This window comes from Apium graveolens, chromosome 11, assembly GCF_009905375.1.
Source record: "Apium graveolens cultivar Ventura chromosome 11, ASM990537v1, whole genome shotgun sequence".
Classification (NCBI taxonomy): Eukaryota; Viridiplantae; Streptophyta; class Magnoliopsida; order Apiales; family Apiaceae; genus Apium; species Apium graveolens.
In genome coordinates, this window is record NC_133657.1 from 60,376,034 (window position 1) to 60,394,582 (window position 18,549).

Consider the following 18,549-nt stretch of genomic DNA (forward strand, 5'->3'; position numbering starts at 1 on the left):
TCATTTTAAGTTACCAATGTTCTATCCTTAATTCCACCTTTAAAAGGTACCTGCATCCTTCCATGGATAATCAAGTCATATATCCTTGATAGATTATCTTATTCATCATTCCCACCTCGATAGTCTATACCTAACTTCATAATAGCATCCTTATTCAAATTGAGGTCAATCCATATGGCCTCCAAAAGATAACAATGGTCATCCGCTTTTCTTTCCTGATTTGGTAATGATAACATGGATGTTCTGGAAGATATTGGTCATGTTCAACGTGAACTTCTTCTTAATAATTCCTTATTTACTTTTGTTGTTTATCTCAACAGTCACCTCAATGTTGGGATATCTTTCATACCTGGCGTCTCCCTTTCTGGGTATCAAGCCACCGGTCTTACACTTCACATTCTTGAGGGTCACTTCCTTCATCCAATTTTTCCTAATTTCTTACTTCCTTGTCTCCTCAGTCTATCCGCGTCTCATTATTTATCCTTCGAACTATTTCAAGGTTTCCTCGAATCCTCCCAACTTAAAGGGGGTACAATATATGTATCTCTTATGCCTTCAACCATCAATTTTAACTCATGGTGGATCATCATCATCCTGACGATTATATACTTTTCTATTTCTATTGCTATGAGTCTTTAGGGTTTCCTCATACCCAACTCCCTTATCATTTCTCAAACTCTATTGCCTTTATATTCCTTTCCACTTCAGTTTCTTTTTATTTTCCTTTCTCTTATCATTATTTCACGAACCAATCACAACATAAGCATTGATTTCAAACATCCCGTCATTCCGGATTCGTGTCCTCAGAACGAATCTTGATAACTTTTATAACTTAGATTCCTAATTTATCATACTCGTCTGCCTTTGTTCTGACTCTAAAACTTTTACACTATCTCCATAACCTTGGGAATTACTTTCCCGAAAACAATTGACTGAACTTAAATCAGTTTATTCTAACCTCTGGCTCCGTGCCTTTCTTGGTCTTTCACCAGAAGGTGGCCTCTCTTTTAGGAGGGTATGTGACAAAAACAGTCTTTTGTGGTTCGTCAATCATTTAGAATCTAAAATGATTCCTATATTTCCTTTAGCCAGGCTCTTGCCTCGACTGGGTCAGCTTGTTCCTTGGAACTCTGAGAGCTTAGCGACTTAGAGGTCCTGAAAGAATTTCACACCACATTGTTTCCTCAAGGTGGTGGTTGGGAATAAAATATAAGTTCTGTTTAGACAGGTTCATGAATTTCCGTATAGGAGTACCGTCTCGGGTCTCCTTATCTCGCTCGACTTTCTGTTTCCTTAGTATGAAATGTTTCTTCCTACTCCCCATAATTGGGGTCATCTTTTAATTTAAAATCTTCATTTTCCACTTTATTATATTCCGGATTCTTTATATCTTAATTGCAACCTCCCTGATTATCACATTCAAGGTTTGCCCCTAATCTTATTCCTTGTGGGGGCATATTACTTGGAAAATTTTGAGAATCTCCGGATATTTGTCTTACTTACTTTGCTTAAGTCTTCCCCTCGTTTAGTCCTTGCACGATTACAAATTATGAATTCTCAAGTTCGATAAACTTCATGACACTCTCTTAAGTGTTAATAGAGCAATTAACAATGTGATTTTATCACAAACAAACTGATCTGAACTGAAATTAACGAATATATACATAACCATTTGTTCGAGGGTACAACAACTGAATATATTAAAGAGGATTACATCATATGAACTTATCGCTCCTATCCCAAAAGTACTACCATAGATAGTCATCTCGTCATTAAAACTAATCATTCATAACTTAGGCTAATCCTCCAAAAGCGGTGCTACATGAAACCCTTGTTTGATTGCTCTGGCTCTGCACACTACCATGGATTAAGAGATGTGAGCACGCACGACGTCCCTAACCTGCTCCATCACAGAGGTGATGAGGTCTAAGATAGTCGCAAGTAGAGCTGGATCAACCTGACCCTCAAGATGGCCTCTAGCTGTAACACGGGTGGTAGCCTCAATCCTTTCCATGCTATACGCTAATCCTGCCGGAAGTATCCCACCCTCAATCCTTGGTGCAGTAAGTCGATCCAACAGATCACTCCTAACATTCCGGGCCTCTGACAGGCCACCCAAAGTCATATGATAATCAGCGATAAGAGAAGCCTGAGTGGTAGCATCTAGCAGTCCATGGGGTGCAGGTGGTGCAGACCCAGGAGATCCAAATGGATAACCAAGCACGGTCTCAGGTGACAATGGTGCAGGGGATAAAGGTGGCATTTCCTCAGTATGTGTTGGGCTCTGTACAGGGGAGGGAACAGGAATTGGTGGAACCTCATGGATGTCTACAGGAGCCTCTGGAAGAGGGTCTGATACTGGTATAATTGGGGTCGTAGAAGGCCCCACTCCTTCTGCCCTTATTAACTTTTGTGCCCTTGGTAACTCTTCATCCTCTAGTGCCACCCTCGCGGCCATTCTTGCTCTGGTAGTCGCCCTGACTACGGTCATCTGTTCCTCAGCGGTCCTCTCTTCATTCTCATCAGGATCCTCCATGAGATCCTCCTCAGCCACAATCCTTTCCGGAATAACATCCTCAACCGCAACATTCTCTATCTGAACCTCATCCGGTCCCTCATTAGGGTACTCTATCGGATTCACAATTTGATCTCCAACTTGTAATAAAACATCCTCATGCTGATGCTCCTGAACCTCAAGGTTCGGTGCCCCGCTGCCCTATACGAGAACGAACTATGTTACTATCACGATATTTATAAGGGTTCCCGTAAGGGTTTTAACTGTCAGTACTACGTTAGGTAGCCCGACTATGAACTTGGCAAGAGTTCTTATTTATCTTAGTGTACTTATTATCTTAACGTCACTTCATCTCTGAGGTTTATAACGCTTAGCTCTGATACCACTTCTGTAACACCCCCAAATCCGGGGTCGGGGATCCGGGTTGTCACGAGTTCCACTTCCCTTAACAACACCCAATCTTAGTAAACAATAAACTACTCTTTACTGTGACCCCACAATATACACACACACACCACAAGTTATAGTCTCAGAGATGAATACTCAAAAAAATAACACAAGTCGTTTTATTCCACAATTATATGTCATTACACCTTAAAAGGTTTTCTGGATAATTTACATTTCTTTGCCATTATTACAATTCATAATATACATAAGTCTGGTACATTATTAGTTGAAAACTTAGCCTATTGGTAATTTCTACCTCAGCTACAGCGGCCTCAACGCTTCCAGAAAGCTGCGGAACGTTTCCTATCCGCTTGCGAATTGGGAGCTTGGTCATGTTCATCTTATCTATCTGATGTTGTGTGATGAAAGAAGAAAGCAAGGGTGAGCAGCAAGCCCACCAAAATAATATGTATAATGATTAACAATATATGAGCCTACTCATAATACTCATGAAAGTCTTGGTCAAAAGAAATGAACCAAGTTTGATATCTTAATGCGATGAAATCGCAAAATATTCAGTATATATACATATATACTTTTCAAAATATTGGAAGTCCTTTTCCATGCATAATACACACAGAGTTCCAGTGTATAACTGTATAAAAATATCGTTGCAAGGTGATCTCATATATCTAACCTTGTCTCAACGTTTTTCTGAAAATCTTTGTCATTCATAAGACAATTATTAATTAGATATAAGTTTAAAAGATGAAGTTACCAAATACTTCACTACACTTGTATCATTTATAAAGCTACTTGAACTACCATTGTTCAAAGTATAATGAGCTTTCAACAGTTCATCACATAGATGAGATTACAAGACAAGATTTGAATAGATTAAATCTTTAAAATATTATTAAAGGAAATGAAGTTATGACATACTTCATTAAGTTCTGATATATATATATATATATATATCCACATATACATCTTCCTTTATACATTTCCTGAAAACCTCTGTCATGTAAAGTATGAATAGAATTGCAATATCCAATAAATTTGGAAAGGAAAGAATTTTGGCATAAACCAGATATCTTGTTGATCAGGCAAAGATACCCATAAGTAACCTTTTCTACTAGTAGATGGACGAATTCCCCACTGGTCATCACCGTGGTCTCAATAGGACCTTATGCTGGACTGCCACTCAGCCACTTATGCATTTGATGGACTCCCACTGAGCCACTTACACTATCATGGACGCCCACTGAGCCCATGTTGCTTATGCCGACTCAATAGATGGACTTACTTCCCGAGTGTTGGGTAAGTAATCAATTCATTTACCAAAACTGCAACCTTGTTGCGAATATAAAATACACCACAGAGCCGGATCCCTCAGGTTTTGAGCGAGTATTTAAATCCCCTTAAAAAGGAAGATCTTAAATATAAAAATGAGTTTTGGGATCCGCTTTAACTTTTAAAAATCATTTTGAAGACTCGAAAACACTTTAAAGAGTGTTTGGAGTAAAGCTGATTTAATGAAGTAAATTAGTCCCCGGAATATTTAGAAAATGACTGAATATTATTATTTAAATAATATTCCCATAAAGAATAATCTTTATAAAAATAATTGAAGTAGAAGTATTAAAACTTATACTTGAAACGAGTATTAAATACCCAAAGATATACTTATATGAAAGTACTATCTTTATTTGAATAATCGAAAATAAGTTTGATTATTGACACCTTATTCTTTAATAAAATAAAGAATATATCTCAGCAAATAATCGGAGTCATAGATCCTCAAATGAATATTCAAATAATATTCATTAAATAATATAAACTGAGTCATAAGCCCTCGAATGAATATTCAAATAATATTCAATAAATAATATAAAAGAGTCATAAGCCCTCGAATGAATATTCAAATAATATTCAGATAATAAAATAAAAGGAGTCATAAGTCCTCGAATGAATATTCAAAATAATATTCATTTAATATAAAGGAGTCATACGCCTTCGAATAATATTCGAAATAATATTCAATAATAAAATAAAGTTAAAGTTATCGAATAAACCTTATTCGATTAATAGTTTTGAAAACTATGACCATATATATATATATATAAGTATATATATATATCTATATCCATATATACAAAATCTACTCGGGATCCTCGACTCCCGGTTTTAGAAAATATTTTCACCTTTGGGTCCCTATACTAAGGGTATATGCAAATTACCGCTATCCTCTAGCATAGGTATTATCAACTGAATCAACAGATATATATGGAAAGAATACGAAACAGGCATGCATATATATATACCATAGCAGCATGCTTCAATATATTGCAACATTTGCTAATTAACCAACATGCATCTATCGCAAGATAATGCAAATACATATATTCATCACAACAATAGTTATAACGGGTAGAAAACTTGCCTGAGCGACTGGGGGTTACGAATGGCTCGGGACGAGTCTGATAACCTATAAACAACAAGTAAGTTGGAATTAAACCAAAGTCACTTGTAAAATTCCTTCGCGAGTGTCTTACCAACTGCCTAACACACTTACCATAAATGTTTCATACATTAATTAACCCTTTTTGGTCCTTAACCTATGTTTCAAAGTAAGGCGAGGGGAAAAGTTTCGTTCGCGAAACGCCGTTACTTGAAACGGTCGTTTCTCCTAAACCGTGCATCGGAATCGAACGAACTACATATCAAAACGAAGCTCGTAACATGAGCTATCTAAACATAGCAATGGTCATAATCTAGAAGGGGGTTCTCGGGTCCTAATGTTATGCACAAAAACAGTCTAAAGAAAATCGGACGTTACGACGGCTATGTTTACGCGATTTCCCAATTTTAAACCATTCAAAACCAACCACAAACCAACCTCAAATCCAACATACAACCAACATCCATCCTTACCACATCATAACAACCCCAACCAATTCAATTTTAACATTCATACTTATGCCTAAGCTTGAATTTAACTATACTACATTCTTTTAACCAAAACAACAAGATTTACCAATCCGATTCAATACCATTTCAATTCCAAACTCTAAATCACAAACACTAAGCTACAATATCACCCTACTAATCAAAATCATCTTATAACACATAGGAATCTAGGGTTTGGAGATGATATACCTTCCTCGAAGTGGTGGGAGGAGCTAGGAAGCCTTAAGAAGCCTTGAGAAGTCTTAGGAATGCTTGGATCTTCATGGAAATCAAGAAAAATTTCAAGTTAAAAACTTGAAAACACTATTCATTGTCTTCTTCTTTGATTAAATGAAGAAGATTGAGAATGAATTAATGGCTTAAACTCATGATATAGCCCTAACTAAGCATAAAGATGATTAGGGAATTATCTTACCAATTTAGGAGGCTTGGATCTTGAGTTTTGAATTTCTTGCCCATTTGCAATAGTAAAAAGCCGAGAGCATGAAGAACAATGCCTTGGTTTCTTTTTTTTTGATTTTGATGAAAGTGATTTGCTTGGCTTGGTTGATTGGTTTTGTGTTTGATTTAGTTAATTACCTTGTTGCCCTTGATTTTGTGTGGTTCTCATTCAACCACACCTCCTTCCTTCCCATGTCATGCCTATGTCATGTGGTGATGTCATCCTTCCCTCCTTGTCCTCTTTTCATTGGTTGGGTGACATCACTCTCTCTAATCCCTTTGATTAACTTCCTAATTGTTTGCCTAATGACCGCGGATCTGTTATACGGTTCGCTTAACTTTCGTTCTCATTTATCGTTTGAAGGATCATACCCGGGATCTTATTACTTAGGTTCCCTTAACCTTTCTCAATACATTATATTCCTTTTTATGATCCTCTATTATAATCCTTTAATTTAAATCCTTTTTATCCTGTTACCTTATACTCAATTCTCTCCGTATCTAGTGTATTTCCGGGAAAATCAAAGTGTTCGGATTTGGATTCTGACGATCTTTACATACACTTATATCCCATATAAAGTACTAATAAAATCTCAGAATATCCATATCAGAACCCCTACATAGTGTGGCATGAAAAGTTTTCTCATTCAGCAAAAACATTATTCATAAGGGTTTCAAAATTTCCCAAAAATTGGGGTTATTACATAAGTAATTAAAAGATATTCCACTAACTAAATGATTAATTAAAAATACCGCGTAACCATTTATTTCGATTAAATTCAAAATAATCAATGAAGTATAACAGTCAATCATGGTTTGATGATTATCAGTATTTTAATTACAATGTATCGGGATTTATCAACTACTGACATAATCTATTAGTCAACGTAAGTTTAACTAATAACAGAGCATGTACGCATAATTAGTAGTTCAACATGCAATTTTCACATAAGATCATTTAGCATAACTGCATGTTATTATGGTATCAATATTTAACACAATAATCAGTATCTAACAAGTACTGACACATAATAAGATACCATGCTTCAATAATACCATCAGTCTTAATTATCAGAGTTTGAGAATTGTCCTGATATCATTCCCAATTCATTCACCAATCTTGTGAAAGTAGCTTCACAGAGAGGCTTGGTGAATAAATCTGCTACTTGCTGATCTGTTGGAACAAAGACCAATTCCACTGTACCTGCTTCCACATGTTCCCTTATGAAATGGTACATGATGCTGATGTGTTTAGTCATTGAATGTTGCACTGGATTTTCTGTCATTACAATAGCACTTTAATTATCACAATATACAGGAATATAAGAATAGACTAACCCATAATCCAGCAGATGATTCTTCATCCATAGAATCTGACCACAACAGCTTCCTGCAGCAATGTATTCTACTTCTGTAGTTGATGTGGAAATTGACTTTTATTTCTTGATATACCAAGAAACCAGTCTACTACCAAGGAGTTGGCAGCTTCTAGAAGTGCTTTTTCTGTCTATTTTGCATCCTGCAAAATCAGCATCTGAATATCCAATTAGCTTGAAGTCCGAATCTCTAGGATACCATAATCCCAGATTCATGGTGCCTTTGAGATACTTAAAAATTATTTTCACAGCTAATAGATGAGGTTCTCTAGGATCAGCTTGGAACCTTGCACAGAGATAGATAGCATACATGATATCAGGTCTACTAGCAGTCAGATATATGAGTGAGCCAATCATACCTCTGTAGTTAGTTATATCTGCTGAAGAACCAGTATTGAAATCTAACTTGGTTGTAGTGGCCATGGGAGTTGATGTAGTTGAGCAGTCTTACATTCCTAATCTTTTGAGTAGATTCCTGGTGTATTTGGATTGACTTATGAAGATTCCTTCATCAGTCTGTTTAACTTGTAACCCCGGAAAATAACTCAATTCTCCCATCATACTCATTTAATACCTGGACTGCATTAACTTTGCAAATCTCTCACAGAGTTTATCATTAGTAGATCCAAAAATGATATCATCAACATATATTTGTACTAATAACAAGTCCCTACCAAGGTATTTATAAAAGAGATTTTTATCAATTGTACCTCTTGTGAAACCACATTCTAGTAAAAATAGAGCAAGTGTTTCATACCAGGCCCTTGGAGCTTGCTTCAATCCAGTGCTTTATCCAATAATTAGACATGATATGGATACTTTGGATCAATGAACCCTAAAGGCTTTTCAACATAAATTTCCTCTTCGAGTTATCCATTTAAGAATGCACTCTTCATATCCATTTGGAACGGCTTAAACTTCTTGTGAGTAGCATAGGCAAGAAAGATTCTAATTGCCTCAAGCCTTGCAACTAGAGCAAATGTCTCATCATAATCAATGCCTTCTTGTTGTGAGTAACCCTTTGCAACAAGTCTTGCTTTATTCCTTGTGATAATGCCCTCACTCTCAGTTTTGTTTCTGAACACCCATTTTGTGCCAACTACAAATCTGTTATTTGGTCTTGGCACAAGAGTCCAGACATTGTTCCTTTCAAATTCATTGAGTTCCTCTTGCATTGTTGTGACCCAGTCAGCATCTTGCAGAGATTCTTCAACCTTCTTAGGTTCAGTTTGAGATAGAAAGAATGGTAGAAACATTCATTCTGAGTGGTTTTACTTGTTCTTACACCACTATCAGGGTTTCCATTGATTAAGTCAGGTGTATGTGTGTGTGACTTAGACCATTTTATTGCAGATGGAAGTTAACTCCTTGAAGACGAACCTCCCCTTGATCCATGAACTCTCTGTTATTTATTTGATTAGTACCACTATTATTTCATGATGCTCCCCCTGAATCAGTATTCCCATTGTTATCAGTATTTCACTCATCAGAGTTTGAGGAAGATGAGTCTGACGATCTTTCTACTGATATTTCTTGAGTTGAATTACTTGTAGTAGTCTCTGGATTTGAGTCATGTTGCTCCCCCTCAACATATGCTTCAGTGTTAGAAGAATTTCCACTATTCTGTGGAACCTCGGAGCTTTGAGTGATATCAGGATTTACTATATCAGGTTCAGGACTTAAAAGTTTAGCATAAGGTACTTTATTTTCAAATCTCAATTTGTCATGGTCATTTTCATCTTCTAGACCTGTTATCTTCTTGTCATCAAAAGATACATGTATAGATTCCATGACTGTTCTTGTTCTCAGATTGTAAACTCTGAAGGCTTTTGTGGACAATGGATATCCCACAAAAATTCCTTCATCAGCTTTTAGATCAAACTTGGTCAGCTGCTCCGGATGAGTTTTGAGAACAAAACACTTACAACCAAAAATATGAAAATATTTCAAATTTGGCTTCTTTCCATTCACCATCTCAAATGGTGTTTTTCCATGCCTGTTGATCAATGTTGCATTTTATGTGAAGCGAGCAGTTTGCACAGCCTTAGCCCAGAAGTAGGTAGGCAATCTTGCTTCTTCTAGCATGGTTCTTGCAGCTTCTATAAGATTTCTATTCTTTCTTTCAACAACTCCATTTTGTTGTGGAGTTCCAGGAGCAGAAAACTCTTGTTTTATCCCCTTGAGTTTGTAGACTCTTCCATAGAGCTATTTTTGAATTCAGTTCCTTTATCACTTCTGATGATATTCATTTTGTATGTTGATCCTTTTTCCAGCTCCCTCACACAATCAAGAAGAATGGATGGAGATTCATCCTTGGGGTGCAGAAAATACACCCATATGTATACCTCTTGTATATTCATAAATAATTACGAGTGCATACCTCTTCTTGACAATTGATATAACATTCACTGGACTAAAGAGATCAATATGAAGTAGATGATATGGTTCAATAATGGGGGATTCAGTTTTACTCCTGAAAGATGTTTTCCTTCGCTTGGCTTTCTGGCATGAATCACACAAGCCATCAGGAGTAAACACTGCATTGGGCAATCCTCTCATAAGATCTTTCCTCACAAGTTCATTGATATTGTTGAAGTTGAGGTGAGAAAGCCTTTTATGCCAGTTCCAGCTGTCTTCCACCACAGATTCTCTACTCATTAGACAAACTTCTGATTCATCAGTACTTGTGGAGACCCTGGCTTCATATAAACTACCAAGTCTTACACCATTCAACGCATTCTTGCCATCAGACTTACTGACAATTTCACAATGCTCCTCATAGAAGTTGACATGGTAACCTCTGTCACAGATTTGACTCACACTGATCAGATTATGCTTGAGTCCTGCAACTAGAGCTATATTTTCAATGATGACATTTCCAACTTTGATTTTGCCATATCCCAAGATTTTTCCTAAGTTGTCATCTCCATAAGAAACATTTGGGCCAGCCTTCTCCTCAAATTCGGATAGCAGGGTTTTATAACCAGTCATGTGTCCTTAACATCCACTGTCCAAGACTAAAGTATTCCTACTATTACCCTGCAATCAGTAATTTGAATCAGTTAGTGTTTTTAAGGACCCAGACTTGCTTGGATCCTTTGGTCTTTTTAAGTTTGTTAACATATACAGCAGAAGACTTTTTATCATAGTTTATGTTAACATTCTTACTATCAGTATTTATACATGTAGAACCAGATTTTGCTTTAACTAAAGAGGGTTTCAGTTTATAATAATCATAATACAAACTGTGATACTCTTTACATGTATAAATAGAGTGCCAAACACTACCACAATGAAAACAAGGATTCCGTGGTTTATATCTAACTGTTCTATTCCTAAACTCTGATTTGTAAGGAACAACATTTATCTTTTTATTCTTCCTACAAGAATTAGCAAGATGATTAGTGCTACCACAGTTTAAACAGGTCTTTCTAGGTGCATTAGGAGGACTTATATAATTTTAATTCTTATTAACACATACCTTACCATTCCTATTTTTCCTAGACCTTTTCCTCCTTATCTTTCATGTGTACGTCCTTCAGCTTTTGCTTAAGCTGATTCTGAGTCATTGAACCAATATTTACTGATTTTGTGTGAACTTGTTCACTCTTATCAGTTTTTAAGTTTGATCTAGGTGATAAGGTTGTACCTTCCTCATGGATTGACTTAACAATATTGGCACTTGGATTAAACTTAATGGTCTTTATTTGAACCTTGTTCAGTTTGACCTTGCTATCAGTTTTTATAGATTCTATTTTCTCAGTTTCTTTTCCACTTTTCTTATTGGAATTAGATCTAACAGAATATCCTATCCTGATCCCCAACAGCCATTCTCTAAAATTTCCTGAATTGTCTTTCCTGAGTTAGTCCAAAGTTTAATAATTTCTCTTTCTTTAGCTAACTCCTTCTCTAGATAAGCGTGTTTTTCTAACAATTTTTCTTTAACATAAACAATATTATCTCTTTCTTTTTGAATTTCTAGCATGGAAAGCAACTCAGTTTCTAGGTAATCATTCCTTTTCTTAAGCACAGAGTTTTCACTCTTAATTCTATTGTTCTTTAAGGTTTGATCCCTAAAACTAACATGCAAAGTCTTAAGAAATAATATTAATTCATAGATATCAGCAGTATCAAATGCAAGAGTAGACTGAGGTACCTTTAATTCAGCATTGTCGGTCTTAGCATTAGCATTTACCATGAGAGCATAGTTGATCCCATCATCTGAGTCTGATGAATCATCCCAGTTTCTCTTCTTTGAGATCAAAACTTGTTTCTTCTCAGCTCTGGGTTTTCTGCAGTCAGCTGCAAAGTATCCAAGTCCATCACAGTTGTAACATCTCTCTCTTGACTTGTCAGGTTTTCCAGATCTAGCTTCCTTCCAATCAGTGTCTCTTCTGTTGTTCCTCTTATCAGAGTTTGAGGAACTGGAACCTTTTCTGGAAAATCTTCTCCCTTTCTTGAAGTTTCTGTAGACCATCTTCGTGAAACTTTTAACTAGTAGGGCAGCCATTTGATCCATATCTTCATTATTGTTGTGATCACTATCAGTATCTGATTCAGTATCAGGATTTGAGTCATCATCAGAATTTGATAATTCAGTATCTGACTTAGAAATCATGGATTTCCCTTTGGAGTAGCTTTTCCTCCTAGCTTTCTCATTTGGCTTCTCTTCAACCTTGAGTGCAACTGGTCTAGATTTAGATCCTTTCATCTTGCTTATGTGCTCCATCTCTAGTTCATGAGTTTTCAGAACTCCATAGATCTCATCTAGAGATGTGTCGTCAAGTTCATAGTTATCCCTTATTGATGTCACTTTAAAGTCCCACTTTTCAGGTAGAGCAAGTTGGAACTTTAAGTTTGAGTCCTCCAAATCATATTCTTTGTTGACAAGGGATAAGTCATTCAGCAACTTTTGAAATCTGTCATAGATCTCAGTTAGGGACTCATTGTCCCTTGAGTCAAAGTGCTCATATTCTTGAGTAAGTACTGTCATCGTGTTCTTCTTGATAGCGGTTGTACCTTGACACTTTACTTCTAAAGCATCTCATGTCTTTTTTTTCTTACATCCAATAAATCTATTGGACATAACACTATCAAGACTGTTGTGCAGGATATGTCTGACCTTAGCATCCTTCATAATAGATGAGAGATCTTCAGGAGTATAGTCCTTCCTGTCTTTGTCTATCATCTTCTCTAGTTCTCCTGCAACAGAAACGGCTACCTTCTTTGGTTTATGAGGACCATCATAAATCCTATTTAGATATTCAGGATCTATGGCTTCCAAACACATGGCCATCCTGACTTTTCAGATTGGATATTAATGTATCTTCAGGATCGGCACCTTGATTGCTTCATACCTACTCATGTTGCTGCTAATCTGTGATGTGGCTGGGGGTGGTGGTTTTGGATCCCGTATTTCTTCTTCTTTTTCTGACATTGTTGATTGATTTTCATATCTTAAACTGTTTGTACGTTAATAGCAAGCTCTGATACCAATTGTTAGGCCCTTAATCAACTATAAAGGGGGGGGATTAATACAGTTAATACAATCAATTCGATAAAATTTCAACAGAATCAACAGTTTTTATATTAATAGATAAAAACTGATTACAAACGTACTCTCTCGAAAGGATAAACAATTATCCTTGAGAGCTGCTAGGTTATGTGAAAGATATAACAATGTTCACAATGCTTATAGCATGAACCTAATATGTGCTTTATATAGAGCACATCTATACAATGTATAAGGAATCTTATTCTATCAACAAGAAAACCTAATACAATGCTTCTGAGATAAAGTCCTTCACCGTCTTGAGTTCCTGTTTCCTTTTCCATATCAAAGATCAACTGATGTGACAAATACTGATTACATCATTCGTTGACATCATCACCCGTCGATATCATTATCCGTTGATATCATCATCCGTTGATATATAAGTTCTGATGTGAACTTCTGATAGTTTCTACTTGATATTATCAATTGCTCCTAACATTTAATATAAAAGTTCAAGTAGGTTCTTATAAATATTTTTCGGTGTTTTCTAATGTGAATTAATTATCACTGCAAATTTCATATAGCATGTTGAGTTCCAAACCCTAAACAAAAAAAACTGATTTTCTTAAAAGCAATTTACAAACTCCAAAAGAAAAATGAAAAAACACACATTCACCTCCTGTGTGCATTTCATACCTAATAAAATACGAATAACAAGAATAGCTCTTGCATCATCTATATTGAAAATATTCCTTATCTTACTAACCTTATCACTTCGAATTGAATTAGTGTACTCGATATCCACTCACGAATCTGACTTTCTCTAATTCAATGGTCTCTAAACGCCTCTATAATCTTGCCATTCCCCAGCACCCACCTAAAACCTTTCTTCAACTCCTCCTTACTAGGTAACGCAATCGCGTTGTGTCGGCTTTGAGAAGATTCAAATCCAACCCTGAATTTTTTAAACATACCTGAATCCAGAAAATACCTAAAAATGAAATCTAAACCCACCTATTGGACTTTGTATCGGATTGAATTCCGATAACACCCGAAACTCGAACATCAAATAAAAAGTTGATTTTTTTAAATAATTCAGAAAATTTTTAAAAATAAATGAATAGTTTAAATCAATTTAAAATCTCACATGCAGAATTCAGTTTTTCTTAAAATAGTTAAATATAACCTAAGACAAGAATCATGAATTTAGAACAACGAATAATAGATTAAAAATTCTCTTCAACCTTCAGCAGTAATCTAATCATTACTCAATAGATATATGGTCTTGTAATCATGAAATTAGGATATGATCGTGAAATCATGCGAGCAGTAGAGAGAATTATGTAAATACATTATTTTATTACTCTCTCTGTCCCACGCATTTCATTACGCTTTCTTTTTATGAATTTCCTTTACAATTCTCTATATTTCAAGAGTATCCAAATGTATTAAAATTTGGTAATGTAAAAATTACATGTTTCCTCTATTTTCCTCCACTATACTCACTTTATATATTAATTATTATTAGGTATTAAAATATCATAAAAGGGGAGTTGAATATAATACTCACAAATATTTCGATTTAACGCAGATCAGTAATTTATGTGCGGAATCGAAATAACACAAATAGCAAGTTCGAGGAATATATCATGTATTAAAATAAACATTGAGTTTTTCTAAGCTCTAATCAATTAAGATTCGCTACGATGATTTCAAGAGCGTGACGTTCCAATTTAGAGCTTAAAAATGAATGCTTTGAATAATAATAGCTCTTGGTGTCTATGACATAGTTATTTTCTACTTTTCACACTTTTGTGGTGACAAGTATAATAAATAAAAACTTTTCTTTTTTTAAAAGGCTACGAAAATATTAATTAGAAGGGAACACTTTGGCCTTTATAACAAAAGACCAAAGTCAAAGAACAACCATCATAGAAACTTATCACCACTGCATACCCAATTTAAAACCAACCACATAAGCTCTACACACATAACCCTACGACCTAAGGCAATTATCATGACCAACCCATGAAAATTAAGTTCTCACTAACCCAACTAATAATAGAACTAAAACTAAATAATTCATCTAATCACTACTCGACATACTATAACACTACCCTCCTACATATTTCTTGCTTTTAAATGTTGCTCCCCTCTGTTTTTTTATCAAATATTTTCTTCATATTGAAACAAGATCTTTTTTATTGATGTTCTGACGCCTGGTGCATTGTTCTGGTTCATAGGCGACTAACACAGAACTGATTATCTTGATCTCTTTACAACTCTTTAGTCAATAATGAATGTAGATGCTTCATTATTTCACTCCACTGAAATCTTGTGATCTTAAAACTCAAATCAGTACACTTCGTTATCACTGAAATCCTTCTGATATTTCATCATTCACGAGGGCTTGAACATATTAATGAAATTTTTTCATGACTCTTCTTCAGACTTCAAGCTGCAAACTTCAAGTTTTAATTTCATGTTTTGATTCTTTTATTTAACTATTCTTCTATTTTTTGGATTTTTGTGCTTCATAGTTAATATCATTTACATGTCTTTTATCCTATGTTGAGTTATAGTTACATTTATTATATATTACGTTATAAGATACTTTACAATCTCTTTTTATTTGATTGTTAGAGTTCAACGAACAAATTCTTACAGGATAACTCAAGTGACAACAAGAAAAAAGTGAATACTGAAAAACGGAAAAAAAATTAAATGCATTCTGGATCATATATACAATATCATATTTCTAAAAAATGAGAATACAAGTAAAACATATATGCAATAGCGTCCTTACAAGTGAACACCTATTAAAATTTCTTAAAAAAGGGACTTTAACTTGATCTACAAAATTAAAATTATAAATGGTGTGAACGATATACTATATTTTGATCAAAATATCAAGTCGATTGTATTGTACATTATCTCATATATTGAATCGTCATATCTTCTGCAAGCTTTTAAGTTTTTTTATTGACTTTTTAAATTGGATGTTCAAATCCATTTTTTAAAATAAAAAGTAGAACTTTCATTAACTTGATAAAGAATCAGACACATCTCCAAACATGAGAAGATTAAATCTTGGAAGATATTTAATGAATACGGAATGCTAGCCATTTCATGGGTTACTTTCTTCGCTTGCTTTATATCAAAAAAATCGATACATCAATTATAAAATAAAGGAATCATGAAAAGTCTACAATATGTTTTTCACTATAAGTTGGTTATCCACCTGTTTATGGAGAGAATGCACTATTAGTAATGAATCTGTTTCAATTTTCACTGGTTTGTGTATTTATGGTATATATATGTCAAAATGATGTAACACTTTAGCCGCGTAGGTACTCGAACTCAGGCCGAGTAATCTTATTGATCTATCTTTATAGATCATGATCCCTAAAATAGCATAGTCAAAGTCCTTAAACTTAAATATCGGTTGAAAATTATGTCAAAAAAGTCTAAACTTTTCTTTACACATGCGAAATCATCGTTTTGAAAATATTTTAAATATCGGTTCGTAAATGATGTCTATGCTCTATTTATTATTGTGACAACTAAAGTTAGCGCTTCACGCACTCCAACTGCTTTTGCTTCAAAAATCGGGACTTCTCCTTCATCTCGAATTGTCCTCCATTTAACAAACATCGTATATTCATCCGTAAGCAACAAATCAACAGAGAACAATTGTTCTCCCATGACCACTGATGCATCCGCATTCATTTTCAGATTTTCTTTTTAAGGTGACACCCACCTTTAGATTCTCTATTGTTGTTCCTTCTGGTCTGTTACGATTCTTCTTTATTTGTTACGTTTCCCTCCATTATGTAATTTGCCTGAAAAATCATTGCTTGGATGTAGTTAAACTTATAACCTTACTTTCCCGGTTTTTTTATTTCTATAGTTAAACTTATAACCGAGATTTCGACACGCATTTTAAGACTTTTATCTAATATAGTTCCATAAATTATTTTTAAGATTTTCTTTTTTTGAATAAAATCTTAATATTTGAACTTTTATTCAGAAAAAGAAAATTTTAAAAATAAGTGATATGGAAGGAAAGTAATCCGTAAAGACACAATTAATGTTGAATTAATTATGTCCTAGATTTGACTGGTCAAACCCGTGACGTCACGACCTAAAATAGGTTGTCACGGTCACGGCTCGATATAAGTTTTTAAAATCCGAGCAGACTGTGGCGGCCACAACTCAAAGTGGGTCGTGTAGCCCACGGCCAAATATTAGCTACGTGATAGGCTTGCCGAACAGGCCTGAGAATGAGGTCTATGATGACACCGACATCGTATCCAACATGGAAACGGACTTCTCCTATGAAGGATCCAGAATCCACCGTCTAGAAGAGTCATACTTACCATTTAAGTAGGAGACTTCCTAGTCTAACCCTAAACTCAACATCTATATAAAGGGCTCTCCCCTCAACCTAGAATTTTGTTTTTTGATTTTATTTTCTACAACATACACATACGTAGGCATTTTGCGAGCACAGCTAGTCCCCGCCGTCATTAAAACTCGAATATGAACAACCCTGGCATTAATTGTAATCACAACCCTATTTCTATTCCACTACTCAATAAGAGTTTTAAAATGTGTGTCAAATTTTTTTATTTCAAATATTAACAATTTAGTAAACGGAGTGAGTAGATGAAATTACCCATGGTGATTGGATGCGTTTAATATAGGACGTATCTTGTGACTTGTATTTTATACAATGACATTAATTATATTAGATCGGGGCGGATGCCCGGTTATTTATTATTTATTTTATTTAATAATAAAATTTTTGTTTGATTATATATAATTTAAAATATTAATCAAGAAAAAATTCTTAGACTTATAAAATATAGAAAATATAATAAAGATAATTATTATATATAAATATATCATTTAAATGTCTTAATATTACAGATTTTAATTATATTTATTTATGTAGCTAAATTAATCTTACACAAATATCTAAAAGTTAATACAATTTTTAATTGATTTAGAAAATATAAAATTGATGCATACTGTGCCATATTGCAAATAGGTATAAAAAGAAAAAGGAAAAATGAGTAGAGAGAATTAAAAGAGGATGTGAGTGAGAATTGATGATTCGAAAAAATTAATTAAAAAATAAGAATGAGATAGAATTAGTGAAAAGAAAGAAGTAGAATATGTGAAATAGGAGATTTAATGCAATTAAAAAATGATATTAAGTTTAGAAAAGAAAGGGATTTAGAGAGTCATTGATAAAATAAGATAGGATGATATTATTTTTAAGATAACAATATTCTCCTGAATGGATAAACATATGACAAATAATGTAGACAAAAAATATAATTAATAAGTACCTTAACAAA